Source organism: Pinus tabuliformis, chromosome 8 (assembly GCF_031772625.1).
Source record: "Pinus tabuliformis cultivar Carrire ecotype Pingquan chromosome 8, CPIR1, whole genome shotgun sequence".
In the NCBI taxonomy this organism is placed as follows: domain Eukaryota; kingdom Viridiplantae; phylum Streptophyta; class Pinopsida; order Pinales; family Pinaceae; genus Pinus; species Pinus tabuliformis.
In genome coordinates, this window is record NC_142294.1 from 1368500497 (window position 1) to 1368516048 (window position 15552).

A 15552-nucleotide genomic window follows, 5' to 3' on the forward strand; every position below is an offset into this window, starting at 1 on the left:
TCCATATATGGACATGGTCAAATGGGTACTGGATAGTGCTGATATCACAAACAGATAATTTAAGACTTAGAACCAAGAACTCATGGAATCATTCTTTCCACAAAATTTAAAGTTTATATCCTCTAACAGAAAGCGCGCAAAAGATGAAAATCGCACCAGGGAAGCCCGGATTGAGAAACGGAGGCAGTTTCCGATGCGCATCATCACTGGGCAAAACCCCTCGAGAAGGAAAGCCTCTAATCGCTCAGTCGCCTGTAAGCCCGGAAATTTGTAGGAAAAAGTGCTAAAAGAAAAAAGCAAAACCTGAACTCTAAAACCAGTGGTATTTATCAAGGATATCTGCAAGTGGTATGTAAATATCTACCAAATGTACAACATCTATAGACAAGCTAGAGACAGAAGGCTCAAGAAAAGGCAGAGTCCATCAAAAGGTTAACCAAGTTGAATTGGGATTCTTACTGGACGTACTTGGTAAAACCACACAACCAGTGCATGACTCTCAAATGTATCATTAATTCTGCCGAGAAGATGGCACCAGCTCTTGCTGATTCCGTTTTTGCAGGATAGCTAAAGTCGGAGGTTGGCCAGCCAACCCTCCTCAAGCAAATGCTAAACGCTTGCGACTGCAAGGAACAGATACATGGATAGTTAGTTGTCAATTTTAGTTTTAGATTCAGTTTTAGTTTTAATTTTGCTTTATTTTTGCCTAAAATGAGGACGGTCATTTAAACTGCATCCTACATTTTTGTAATAAATTATTTTTAGATTTAGCTAGTAGTATTTAAACCCTTCTCGTGCATTTAGAGAAGGGTCCTGAAATTTGTCAAAAACTTGTCCTCAGAACATGCACTTTTGCACCCTTCGAGGAGGTTTTGATGAATGAATGGAACAAGATTTATTGATATCTGCGTTTAATATCTACTACTGATGTTGCACTTTTGTGCTCTTAGTAGATGTTGGATAAAGAAGAGATAAATCATTATTGCTGAAGCTCATGAGTAGAACTAGTTATAAATGGTACTTTTATCTCTTAACTATTTCTGCTTATGTGTTAAGGTGATATTCATGTTTAGTTATTTATATATGAATGCTTGAATGCTTGAGTTATCATTTGGCACTTCTGTACAGTGATAGCTATTTATTTATGCTTAATATATGAGTAACTTATTATGCGATATGTTTTTCACAATTGTTTCGTCTAACTTTTTATACGAAATGGTTTATCTTTATTGAATTCTTTTCTCATAGCAGTTGAATGATCTTTATTACCAATTGCCATTTGAAATTATTTTAGATCGCATAACTGAAAGATTAAATCCTGGGTTAGTTTTAGAATTAGATATTTCTGTTCATTAGAATATAATTACATTAGATTTAGAATAAAATCATTTTACTTAGAGATCATTAGGAAGGAAATATCAATTCTCAACACACACACACATAAATTGGGAAACTGGTCCCATATCCCCAGACGAACCCACTACACCAAACGGAAAAGGAGCTACTAACCAAGGTCCAGACCGGGTGGGTATCCCCCTTGTTGTAGAACTGATTTTCAGGGCTTCAACATATTTGGCGCTAGAAGGAGGGCCCCGAACTGTGAATGGCAAGTAAATCTAAATCTAAATACCATTCTGAGAGTAAATTTCCCTCACCATCTCCCCTGACTTCTCTATCACATTTAGAATCTGTAAATCTTGAGCAAGATGTCGGTAAAACAACAACCACTACCACAAACCTGAAAATTTCAGAGAAATCTTCTATTGAACCTCCTGAAGTTGAATCATTGATCCATAAACTTCAGCAATTTTCTATATCACCCCAAAGATCTAAAAAATCCCAAGGTAGTGTGACTTCGCAATATAACCCTGCTCATCCTCTTACCAGATTGAAGAGCGAAAAGTTTGGTATTGAACCAACTGAGTTACCTCTACCTACAAGGAAGAAAGCAAGGAAATCACCTAAAGGGTCTGATAGTGAGACTCTTTCATCATCATCATCCATTTCAACCTCTCCACCGCGAAGTCAACCATCCAGCCCTCCACTTCAGATTATTGTCCACCAGACCACTGGAACTTCCACATCTCCTTCTCAATCATCTGGAACTGTAATATCCTCATCTTCCCAACCGCAAGGATCATCTTCTGCACTTTCCTCTGTTAGTAGTTCAACGATGGCCCAAACTCCATGGAATAACCCAGGGCAGTCTTAATGCCTGCACCCTTGAGTCAAATACCGGCCCATCCTGAAAAATGGCTGCCTAAATTCAATCCTGAAGCAGGCATGCTAGCAGAAGAACATATAAACAACTTTATGTTATCTATAAATCTCAATGGGGTTACTAATGAAGATTTTGTCGTTCGACTCTTTCGTTACACTTTGCAAGGAGCAACCGGATCATGGTATTTCTCATTACCATCCGGATCTATCACTAGTTGGGATATTTTCCAAGAACAATTCTTGACTAAGTTCGGTGATGACAGGTCTACTGCGACACTGATCAATGACCTGTCTAACCTTAGGGCTGAGTCAAAGGAACCTATCAAAGATTTTAATTCACGTTTCAATAAACTTTTGAACAAAATTCCTACTGCTTCCAAGCCTAGCGAAGAAGTTCGAAGTGAATGGTACATCTCTGCTTTACCATCAAACATAGCAATCTTCATTGATAGGGCTAACAAAACAACTTTAGCCGACAATATGAAGGAAGCAATAGCGGTAGAGAAACATATCATAGCCCTAGAAAAGAAAAACGTCGTTGATGAACGAAAATCTAAGAAGGTTACTTTTAAAGAAGATCCAAAGAAAAAACAATCGAAAGACCCATTCGATTTAGAAGGATTGCAGAAAGTTTTGAAAACCATGTCTAATGAAATGGTTGACATTAAGAAACAAGTAGCAGAGACTTCTTCTAAAAATCCTTACAAGCCTTATAGAAGAAATCCTTCAACTGATTCAAAGCCTCCCAATGCTATCACAAGTGCTGAATCAGAAGAAGAAGAAGAGGAAATTGCTAACGAAGAGCCTACCGATGAAGAAGAAGTTGTAGAAGTATAGGGTATGTGGGATTTCATCCTACCAGATGAAGAGTATCAAGAGGCATCGCTAGTTAGTACTAGAAGTAGAAATCAACTCGATCATCCTCAAACTACTCCTAAGCCAAAGAGCACAAGCTCAATGACTAAGGATAAAGTCGTAGCTAAGAAAATGTCACCCAAAGTGACTCAAACAAGTCCAGTCCAAACAGATTCACCAACTCCATCTAAAACGTTGATTGTTTCTGATGAGATGGAGTATAATATCATAGAAGACATGAAGAAGACTAGGGCTAACATCACTTTTTATGAATTGAGCAAGTTAAAACATCAACAACAGATACTCTTGAAAGAATTGCATGCAGTACCAGTTGCACCTCTGCCCGCCACTGTAATCTCGCAAGCTTCCCATGAGATGGAAAGACCTCCAACTAATGTAATTAATAAAGTTGATCCAAATGATATCGCTCTAATTGGAGGAAGGTCAAGATCTCATACTCCCCCATTTCTTCTTACTTATGAAGTATTGAACAAAAATTTGCATAATTGTTTAGTGGATTCAGGAGCTTCATCTAATATCTTACCTAAATCAATATGTGCAAAGTTGAATGTTCAACCTCAAAAATTTGCAGTGCGCATAGTTTAGCTGGATCGGTCGCAAGTTGAAGTGAACGACGAACTAAATCAAGTTACCATAAGGCTTTCATCTAACCCAAAGGTATGTCAAGCTATCGATATTTTAGTTGCAGATATTCTAGAATTTTATGGCTTAATTCTTAGCTGAGATTGGTCTAAAAAGCTTCATGGATATTTTCCAACTGATTGGTCACATATGTGGCTCCCTTACAATGGTAAACCAAATCAAATAAAGGTTGAGGGAGAAAGACATCAAAAATACATAGTAACAGAATTGCAAGGAGAAAATGAACCTGTAGCATACAACAACAATATAATTGGCAACTATTATGTTGACTCTTTCTTAGGAAAATTTAATGCTTATACTTCGCCTTACTTAGAACATTCTATTTTATCTCAAGTAGAAATTTTTTCTCAAACAGATAGTTCTAAATGTATTAATTTTATAGATAATCCTATAAATAAATCTTTATTTTGGAAGTTATTTTTTGACGGTTCTAAGTCTAACGAAGGAGCAGGAGCAGGATGCATATTAATAAGTCCAGAGGGAAACAAAACTATGCTAACTTGTAGACTGGAGTTCGATTGCACCAATAATACTGCAGAATACAGGCTTTAGTCCAAGGATTATACAAAGCAATCGGATTAGACATCAAATATCTACAAGTCTTTGGAGATTCTAAAATTGTAATTAGATAGGTACGCAATACTATACATTGTCTATCAGGTCATTTAAAGCATTATCAATCTTTAGTACAAGATCTGACTGAACATTTTATAGCATTCAATATTTCATCAATTCCCAGACTCCAAAATGCTAGTGCTGACCTCTTGGCAAACGTAGCTTCCAAGCTCATTCCTTCAGAAGACTATAGCCCTGATATATTTTCAATCGAATTAATCTTTAGACCCTCGATTCCTGATAACATTACAAATTGGAGAATTTTCAACGATGATCCTGATATTGTAAGCTTCCTCACATCATAGGGATCTTACACTAATCAGATAATTGATGAGGACCAACATGACAAACAATTGCAACAAGATAGCACTAATAATGTTATGCCCAAATCAGTAGTCAAATTGGAAGGCCTATATGATTTGAAAGACTGATTCAAAAGATCTACCAATTCAAAACTTCAAAGTTCAACTCTGAACTATGAATTAGTAAATCTAGGAACTGATACCAAGCCACAGAATATCAATCTAGGTCTTGGCCTAGCCCCTGAAGAAAAACTAGCGTATGTCCGTCTCTTGAAACAATACAAAAGTGTCTTTGCCTAGAACTATGATGAACTTAAGACTTACGATACTTCTATCATCCAACATACTATCCCAATGATAAACGATGAAAAACCTGTCCAGCAAAAGCTGAGAAAGATCCATCCTAATCTAGAAAACCAGATCAAGTCTAAACTCAATAAATTATTGAAAGCCAAAATCATTTTTCCTGTTCGACATTCTAAATGGGTTTCCAATATGGTTCCCGTTAGAAAGAAAAACAGAGACATTAGAATTTGCATTGACTTTCGAAATATTAACAAAGCCTGCCAAAAGGATAATTTTCCTTTGCCTCCCATGGAGCAAATATTACAGGCAGTTGTAGGATCAGAATTAATTTCCTTTTTGGATGGTTTCTCCGGCTACAACCAAGTTTTGGTCCATCTCGATGATCAATTAAAGACCACATTCAGAACCAAATGGGGTACTTATGCGTATCAAAAGATGCCTTTCGGTCTGATCAACATTGGCGCCACATTTCAAAGGGCCATGGACATTGCATTTAAGGGATTAGTGAACAAATTAGTACTAATCTACTTGGATGATATAACTTTATATTCCAAAAAATGAGGTAATCATCTCAGAGACTTAAAACAGATCTTCCAACGTTGCGAAAGGTATGGAATTTCACTTAACCCAAAAAAGTCCTTTTTCACATTAAGTGAAGGAAAACTTCTTGGATTTATAGTGTCAAAATTTGGAATCCATATTGATCTCGACAGAATCAAGGAGATTTCCGAAATACCCTTACCTCACAACAAGAAAGCTATGCAATCTTTCCTTGGCCAGATTAATTTTGTAAAGAGATTTGTTCCCGACTTTTCAAGAATCGTATCTCCCTTACAAGCAATGATTAAAAAGAATTCAATCTTCAAATGGGGCCAAGACGAATATGAAGCATTCAATTTGATTAAGCAAGCAATTGTAAACGCTCCATCTTTAGCGACTCCAAAATTTTCCGATCCTTTCATTTTGTATACATTTGCCTCTAATAGATCATATGTTGCGATACTCACTCAAGCAAATCAAGACAAGGCAGAAGCCCTAATTGCATTTTTCAGTTCAAATCTACAAGGGGTTGAATTAAATTATTCAGACGTCGAGAAACAAGCTTATGCTGTCAAACATTTCAGACCCTTTCTGCTTAAAACCCATACAAAAATCATAGTACTGTTTCCAATGGTAAGAAATATCTTAGTACAAAAAGACGTGGGTGAGAAAAGAGCCAATTGGATTACTACCTTACAAGAATACGACGCAGAAATTAAACCAGCAAATATTGTAAAAGGTCAAGGCTTTTGAAAAATGCTAGCTGGAGCATTGCTCATTTCTGAAATACCATCTTCATAAATAAAAACGTATGAGGTAAGACTAAACGATGTTGAATCATTATACGCTGATATCATATTTTATTTAAAGAATGGATATGCTCCTTCAAACCTCGACTATACAAAGAAAATATCCCTAAGGTTGAAGGCTAAGAAATATCAGCTCGTGAACGATGTACTTTTTAGGATGAATTATGATTTTGTTCTCCTTAGATGTCTTGAGAAATCTAAAGCCGAAAAAGTGTTGCAGGAACTCCATGATGGACCAACAGGTGGACATTATGCTGGAGATGCTATCGCAGATAAAATCCTACGTGCAGGATATTATTGGCCTACACTGTTCAAAGATGTGCATAGCTACGTAAGGAAATGTCAAGTTTGTCAAACTGCTGCAAGAAGACAAAAGAAACCATCGTTGCCTTTGCAACCAGTCAACCTTTTGATCAATGGGGATTGGATATATTAGGTGAGATCGTTCCTCACTCTTCTAAACAGCATAGGTATATCCTTACATCTATAGATTATTTTACTAAATGGGTAGAAGCAGTTCCTCTTAAAACAACTAATGCCGAACACATCATTGATTTCATAGATCAGTTCATAATCACTAGGTTTGGTTTACCTTCTGCTTTAATGTTTGATAATGCATCGTATTTTTCTGGCAGTGCTATGACTGAATTTGCGCTCAAAAGAGGTTTTAAGCTTAAGTACTCTACCAATTATTACCCATAGAGGAATGGATTAGCTGAATCAACAAATAAAAACTTAATCAGAATCATTAAGCGAACCATTGATCAAACTCATAAGAATTGGCACAAATCCTTAATATATGCTCTATGGGCAGACCGAATAATGCAGAAAGCCTCCATTGGCACTTCTCCCTTTAATTTAGTTTACGGGAAAAAAGTGGTCCTTCCAACTCATCTAGCGATTCCTTCTTTGGCCTTAGTTCAATATATTGATGAAATATCAACTTCTTCTTTACAACTAAGGCAACTGCAAATTCTTAAGCTAGAAGAGCAACGAGAACAGGTTAAAAGAACTCATGCTCATCACCAAGCATTAGTAAAAGCTTCTTTTGATTCAAACATGATAACCAGAAAGGACTTCTGACTTAGTTACCGGAGAATCCACAGTAAGAACCATTTTCTGCCAACATTTCAAATCCCAACCGGGATCCATCATCAGGACCACTTGAATGTTTGAAGCATTCAAGGGGTCCTAATGATGGATCCTAGTTGGGATTTGAAAACATTGGCAAAAAATGGTTCTTACTATGGATTCTCCAGTAACTAAGTCAGAAGAAATAAACCACAGAGTTCTTAAATCCAGAAAGGACTTTCAGATTGGAGATTTAGTTTTAAAATGGGATAAGGCTCATGAGGAAAAGGGAAAACATATGAAATTTCAACGAATGTGGCTTGGCCCTTTTCAAATTGCAGAAATCATAGGTCCATCTACCTTTATGTTACAGGACTTAACAGGAAAAAGAGAGTCTTTACCTATTAATGGGTAGATCCTCAAAAAATACTTTCCATAGGAGATCATTCTTCTATTTTTGTAAATTAGTTTCCTTTTATTTTGATAATAAAACCAGTTGTAAATGGTTCCGTTTGGAATTCACGAAAAAGACAAGTATTTCTTTTAAGATTTTGTTTTTTCACTTGTATAAATAGCACTGATTTAGAAAATTGGTCATTATTATTCAAAGATACAGTCAAAGGCTATGAGCCTAAAAATGATACTAGTTTCAACCTTGTAAATTTTGATAAAAAAACAACCTTTAGTTGGAATTTGTTTTATATCAGTCAAATGAAAGGTATCAATAACAAAACGAAGATTATCTATAGAAAATCTCTTTCCAAAAAAATCTACCATTGTCATCCAGAGTTATTCTTAAGGAAACAATGACTTCCTCCCCATCTAGGGAATTACGAGCTTCAAAGAATAATCCAGTGATATAATTTGACTTAAAGAATAAGAGGTCTCATCACAAGCCGACTTATCATGATCATAGATATTATAGTTTCCTGAATTTTCCAAAACTGCATACCACAATAGGGCAATGACTCAAGATTGTTGCAATCAAAAGACAAGTGGGCTCATCACGAGTCAGCTTGTTCAGCAAAGTTACAAATCAAGTGAGTGGCACTGTCATAATTTGGCTACCAAACCAAGGCATTGTTCTTTAAGGATTAAAAGAAAATAAAAGAAATAAGTGTGGATATGGATTTCCCTTTGAAAATTGTATATTTCTCCAAGTAGGATATAGGATCATTGCTGGGTAACATGTAACCCTTTCAAGGCTATAAACGCCTACTAGTAGCAGAGGCTCTACCTATGACAAATGAGCATATTTAATACTGATTTACAGAGAAGCCTTTATTTTTATCTTTATAAACTAAGTAGTGACTGATGTAGATACAATGACTAGCTCTAGGAAGTAAATAACCAAAGTTAACATAGAAGAAACAAACTATCATTGATAGCTGAAAGCATGGTGTACTTTATCTTTCTATAATAAAGTTTGATTTTCTGGAAAATTTTTCTATTTTGGAAGTTTAGAAAATTAAAAAGAAAAGCAGAGATAATTGGTTCTTCCAAGTGAATCGCCAATTGTTGTGGCCAGCAACAACCCCCCTTCTTATTTTAGTTTTATCATTAATACTAAATAAGTGGGGACCCTTATTAAAAAAAAAATTAGTTCTTGTATTCCCCTTTTTGGATAAAACTTACTATCATAAACTTAGGAGAATTCCTGAAAAACCAAAAAACACTTAAGTTTTATGATAAAGTTCGAATAAAACCTCTCTCTCAATAAAGAGCGTCGCATCGCAAAAAGGTAATGGATGCCTTCCTACAAGCAGAATCTTAAAATTGCGAAATCACGATGCACAATCATGCATCAAAAGACCCTCATCGCATCGCATGCCTCAAATATCACTTAAGTTGAAATGCCTCAAACCGCCGATATGCGATGGTGCGTCTCGCAAATTGCATTTCGCAGAAAACACATTAATGGACGATTGCCACATGCAATGGATTAGCGATATTGCGATTTGTGATATTGCGAAGGAAATCGCAAAATCGCCTTATCGCAGATCTATAGGGCTCATTGTTCGAAAAAGATTTTTCCATAAACCGATGCCCAGTTATGCGCGTTAATGTTAATTAATGAGTTAGTTGGAAATCATTAATGAAATATGGTTTTGATCTGATCGAAGAGCCATTTCACGTAGGGTGATATATTTTATATGTTTTCGGCATTTAAAGCTTTCCCATCACCTTTTTCTTATCATTACTCTTGCCTCATTTGTAAACTGCAGGAGCGAAGAGCAAAGAGGTATACATAGCAGTGTTTAGAACATTATGGGAAAGAAGGGTAAAGCTCCGAGTTCTGAAGATAAAGAAATGACGCCCTTGTACACAGACACCACCTGTAACAAAGATGCCGGCATTACTACTTGGGAGGGCATGTACAGTCTACTCGAGGAAGAAAACCCCAGAATAATGGAGGTTACAACTACTGCAGGCTCACATGGGTCTTCTGAGGCATCGATTACAGAACTAGCATGTTCGTTCTTGCACCGGATAGCGGCGAGGCCCAAAATTCTTCCATATACGGACATGGTCAAATGGGTACTAGATAGTGTTGATATCACAAATAAACAATTTAAGACTCAGAACCAAGAACTCATGGAATCATTCTTTCCACAAAATTTAAAGTCTATATCCTCTAACAGAAAGCGTGCAAGAGGTGAAAATCGCACCAGGGAAGCCTGAATTTAGAAACGGAGGCAGTTTCTGATGTGCGATTAATCACGCATCTGGGAAAAACCCCTCGAGAATAAAAGCCTCTAATCGCTCAGTTGCCTGTAATCCCGGAAATTTGTAGGAAAAAGTCCTAAAAGTGAAAAGCAAAACCTGAACTCTAAAACTAGTGGTATTTATCAAGGATATCCGCAAGTGGTATGTAAATATCTACTAAATGTACAGCATCTACAGACAAGCTGGAGACAGAAGGCTCAAGAAAAAGCAGAGTCCATCAAAAGGTTAACCAAGTTGAATTGGGATTCTCACTGGACATACTTGGTAAAACCACACAGCCAGTGCATGACTCTCAAATGTATCATTAATTCTGCCGAGAAGATGGCACTAGCTCTTGCCGATTCCATTTTTGCAGGATAGCTAAAGTCAGAGGTCGGCCAGCCAACTCTCCTCAAGCAAATGTTGAACGCTTGCGATACAAGGAATAGATACATGGATAGTTAGTTGTCAATTTTAGTTTTAGATTCAGTTTTAGTTTTAATTTTGCTTTATTTTTGCCTAAAATGAGGATGGTCATTTAAACTGCATCCTACATTTTTATAATAAATTATTTTTAGATTTAGTTAGTAGTATTTAAACCCTTCTCATGCATTTAGAGAAGGGTCCTGAAATTTGTCAAAAACTTGTCCTAAGAACATGCACTTTTGCACCCTCCGAGGAGGTTTTGGTGAATGAATGGAACAGGATTTATTGATATCTGTGTTTAATCTCTACTATTGATGTTTCACTTTTGTACTCTTAGTAGATGTTGGATAAAGAAGAGATAAATCATTATTGCTGAAGCTCATGAGTAGAACTAGTTATAAATGGTACTTTTATCTCTTAACTATTTCTGCTTATGTGTTAAGGTGAAATTCATGTTTAGCTATTTATATATGAATGCTTGAATGCTTGAGTTATCATTTCGCACTTTTGTACAGGGATAGCTATTTATTTATGCTTAATATACGAGTAACTTATTATGCAATTTGTTTTTCACAATTGTTTCATCTAACTTTTTATATGAAATGGTTTATGTTTATTGAATTCTTTTCTCATAGCAGTTGAATAATATTTATTGTCAATTGCCATTTGAAATTATTTTAGATCGTATAACTGAAATATTAAATCCCGGGTTAGTTTTAGAATTAGATATTTCTATTCATTAATATACAAATACATTAGAATAAAATCATTTTACTTAGAGATCATTAGGAAGGAAATATCAATTCTCAACACACACACACATAAATTGGGAAACTAGTCCCATATCCCATGTCAGACCCACTACACCAAACAGAAAAGGAGCTGCTAACCAAGGTTTGGACCGCTTGGGTATCCCCCTTGTTGTAGACTCGATTTTCGGGGCTCCAATACATCCCAAACATGTCAATGTCAATGTTGGGGTTGTAGAGGGCCTAGGAAGCCAAGAAATTCATAGGATTCAAAGATATATTTTTACAAATATTTCAACAACATAGGATATATCAATGCAATGCTACAAAAACCCTTGATGGGGTGCTAGTATCGAGAGAGGGTGGGGGAAGGTTGTCACCATCCTACTAGGCCACATGGCTAAGGGACATGGCAACACACCCCCATAATTTATTTGTTCACATTGAATGCAATCAACACAAGAGAGTTCCCCACTTAAACATCCTATGTCTCATACAAACATAAAATCATTTGCAATCTTATTTTTTTGATGGACTCCAACACATGTAAATGGATCCTCACACTCTTAAAGGTGACCATCCCACCCAATGTGATTAGTTCTCTACTGCAACTGTAACAACCTGGTGAAAATTCCATGCAATAAAAGTTAATAAAGGAAAAAATAATTACCACGATTGATGGGACACTTATTCCAAGCTGAATTGTTGGCAAAACATCCTAGTGGGTGTTCATTTAGTTTATTATGGCTAAGGATTTGGAAAGGCAAAATGACATTTTTGACACATTTATTAATGAAAATAATGGAAATTAGGCGAAAAGGAAGGTGAAAGGTCACAGGCTTCATGTGAGGAGGAAATCGAAGGAAAATAATGGAAATGGAAGAAAATAGAGGCCTAATTGATAAAAAGGCCTATGAGGATTATTTTGTAACCTTTTGTCAGTTCAGTTTCAGAGCTTTCTCATTATTCTCTTTCTCTCTCTCACTCTTGGACACTTAGAGTTTTTTTTAGAGCACTTTGGCATTGGATCAAGAAAGGAAAAGAAGGAAAGAGGAAGGAAGGGGCAAGAAAGGAAGAGTAAGGTCAAGTAGCTACATCAAGATTCAGGTATTGATTTGCATGTGTGTTTTCATTGCTACATTTGGCATGCATGGTATCGCATGTGGTTCTTTTGCTATTATGGCATGGGTTTTTCCAGGTGTGATAGTGTTTTCAACCTAGCCTTGACATTTCTGGATAACCATGGTGAGATGGGGTTCTCATGTTTTGGTTTAGCTGGATTACCGAATGGATTCAAAGTTAAGTGAGGTGGATCTCTAAATAATAGAACACATGGCCTAGTAAACCCTAAACCGGAATGTGGGTAGCGGTAAAGCCAGATTTTGTGTTGCCTCGGTGGGCCTAGGAATCCTCGAGCAGTGAATGATGGGATATAAAGTAAATCTTAGAGGTGGCTACTCTCCATCAGGCCAAGTAATCCTGGGATGCTATATTTGGTAAAGCCTAGAGAGTGGGTCTCAGTTTAGGACCTTGTGATACAGTGTGGATTACGGTAAAGGTTGAGAGACTAGGAGATAAGAAAATTCCTCATGGTGTAGGTGGAGAAATCCAATGGAATTCATGCTTGTTTTGGTCTAGTGATCTGGTAGAGATCATGATAAAGCATGTTATTACATGCTTATTGTGTTGGCCTAGTGATCCGAGATGGATTAATGTAAAGCCTAGTTTCTATTGATGGGGATGAGGTGGTCTAGTTTTATAGACATATTTGGGCACTGCAACCCCAATATTATATGTCCATAAACCAAGGGCTTCTAAGTCCCTAAAAGTGTTGTTTTTTACCCTAAAGGAACAAGGTCAGCTGATTACATCAGCTCCCTGAAGTTCTCCATAAAAAACTGCTCAGAACTGGTCAAAACTAGACCATACAGACTACTCAGTGCTAAGGGTGCGATGCATCTCACCTGCCACATGTAAAAAGTGCAATGCATACTAAAAATCCCTTCTATGAGGTGCGATGAGCGAGAGCAGACAAATGGCAAAAGCAGTTGGCTAGGTGGAAACCTAGAGAATCTTCTAGAAACTGCCCATTTGACACTTTCCTCTCTAAATTCGCCCAGGGATGAGTAAGAGATCATGAATCTCCAAGTGGAACCGAGAACTATCAGAGAGAGGACACTAATCAAAATCCCAAAACCTGACTCACCCACCTGCAAACATCTATACATGGATCCCTCATCCTAGAGATCCAGAGGCTGGAATTTTGCATCTTGTAAGGAAGTGTTGTTGGTTTCTTTGTGGAATAATCATAGTGTTGGGTGATCTAGCTTTTCATGAGGTGAAGAAGGGCTTTCATGTTGGGAGGATGGCGCTGGGTTAGATCAATGGGTTGTAATCCTCTCTTCTACTCTTTCTATCAGTAAAGTTATTTGAGTTTTCCTCCATATTCTTGTATGTCTGAGTTGATATATGCATTTGTATGGTCAATATATATCTGATCCTATATTTTTTATGATTGTAGATCTCTATGCTTTGATGGTATTATGTTGTTTTCACTCTACAGGTGTTCTTTGAAGCGAGACAAGCATGGAAGGAGCGGCAAAGATCCGTCAAAGGGGAGAGGAAACAAGCAAGGAGCCAAGTGAAATACTGAGGTTGGTACTCTCTGCTTCTCTCTCATCTACTTCTCATAAAGGAAAACACAAGTGACTTTAGTTTGTTTGTTTCTAAGATAGCTACCCGTCTTAGTGGGACTAGCAGCTCTGAATGGACACTAGTTTTCCCGATAACAAAATGGCGACTCCGCTGGGGAGCGAATAGCTTGTTTGCTTGTTTCTAGTTTGTTTACTTTATAAGCTACAGACGGAGCCTGAAGTTATGCCAGCTAGCCTTCGAACTGCTTTTGCTATGCAACTACAAATTAGATAAATGTTGCTTCAGTCAATCTCTAGGTTGGTTTATGAAATAAACATCTGACTTGCAAACATCCTAAGTTCCCTGGTGGTGGCTCAAGTAACCTCATTAGATCAGCCCCTATGTTTTGTATTTACTGACTATCATTAGCTCAGCCTAAATCCCTGAACTAAGCTACAAACTATGACCAAAAACCAAGTTAAAGTCTCATTCCTGGACCATCGCACTATCTCCTTTTGACAGTCTGGATGCATCGCACCTCCCATGTGCTGTAGGTGAGATGCATCCCTATTTCCCTGTGTTACAGGTGCGATGATTAGATAAGACTGTTTCTGCCTCCAGATTTTGGTTTTTATTCACTCTCTTCAGCTTTATTCAGGAGTTTTGTTGTCTGTGATTAGTATACCACTGTTGAAACTCCCTTCCTTTGCATTATTCAGCCTCCATTGTACAAAGAATTGTGAATGTTTTTATGTATTTTTCGCCATTTACAGTTCTCCTTTACAAATAGTAGCTTAATCGAACTGTTGTCTTTTGATTTGAAAGTGTTGCAAGTGTCGTTTTCAGTCAAAGAAAATAATCTTACTCTTCTCGATGGTCGATTACACTGTTACTCTTGTATTTGATTTGAATTAATAGTATTTCAAGTGTCGAAAACAGTTTTCAAATTTGAAATCGCAAAGTGCCGTCTTCGTCTTCCTTTCGTCTTTTGAAAAGAAAATTGTTAGTACTGTCGCTTTGAAAGAAAAGATAATTCAGATTTGTACTTAGCATTATTTTTGTCATTCACACATTAAGAAAGCAGAAAAAAATACATGCATGTGCATTTGCATTAAGACTGCTTGTTGATTTTGATTTAGGATAGTGCATCTAGTGTGTGCTCTTTGCTCTATGTTGAAAAAATTTTGCTTCTCTTTCCTTAATAGCTAGGATTTTCATTGCAAAAAGAAGAGTAAACCATTGTTTATCATCTTAGATTTCATATTTAGGATTTGTATATCTACATCACGCGGTGAACCTTAAAGGCAAACTTCTTAAGAAAGATCAACTGTAAAATAAATTCAATGAACATAAAAACGCTTTGGAACCTAACGCACAACATTTAGAAGTCTAGGCCAGAGACGTATTCTGGTGTCGTAAAGCCTGGTAACTATTGCTTTCATTGTAGGTTGGGTGGTTCCTCCTCTTTGAGATTACAAGTGCCAGTACGGACTTGTGCTCCCAGTACCATCGAGTATATATTGGGAGACCACAATAAGCTATATCCTTTATCCTTAGGAAGCCGTGTCTGCCGCCCTATCGATCGCAATGCACTGAACACAACATTCGGGAAGATTGACTACCATACTGTAAAAAGTATTCTGCAGTTTTTCGATT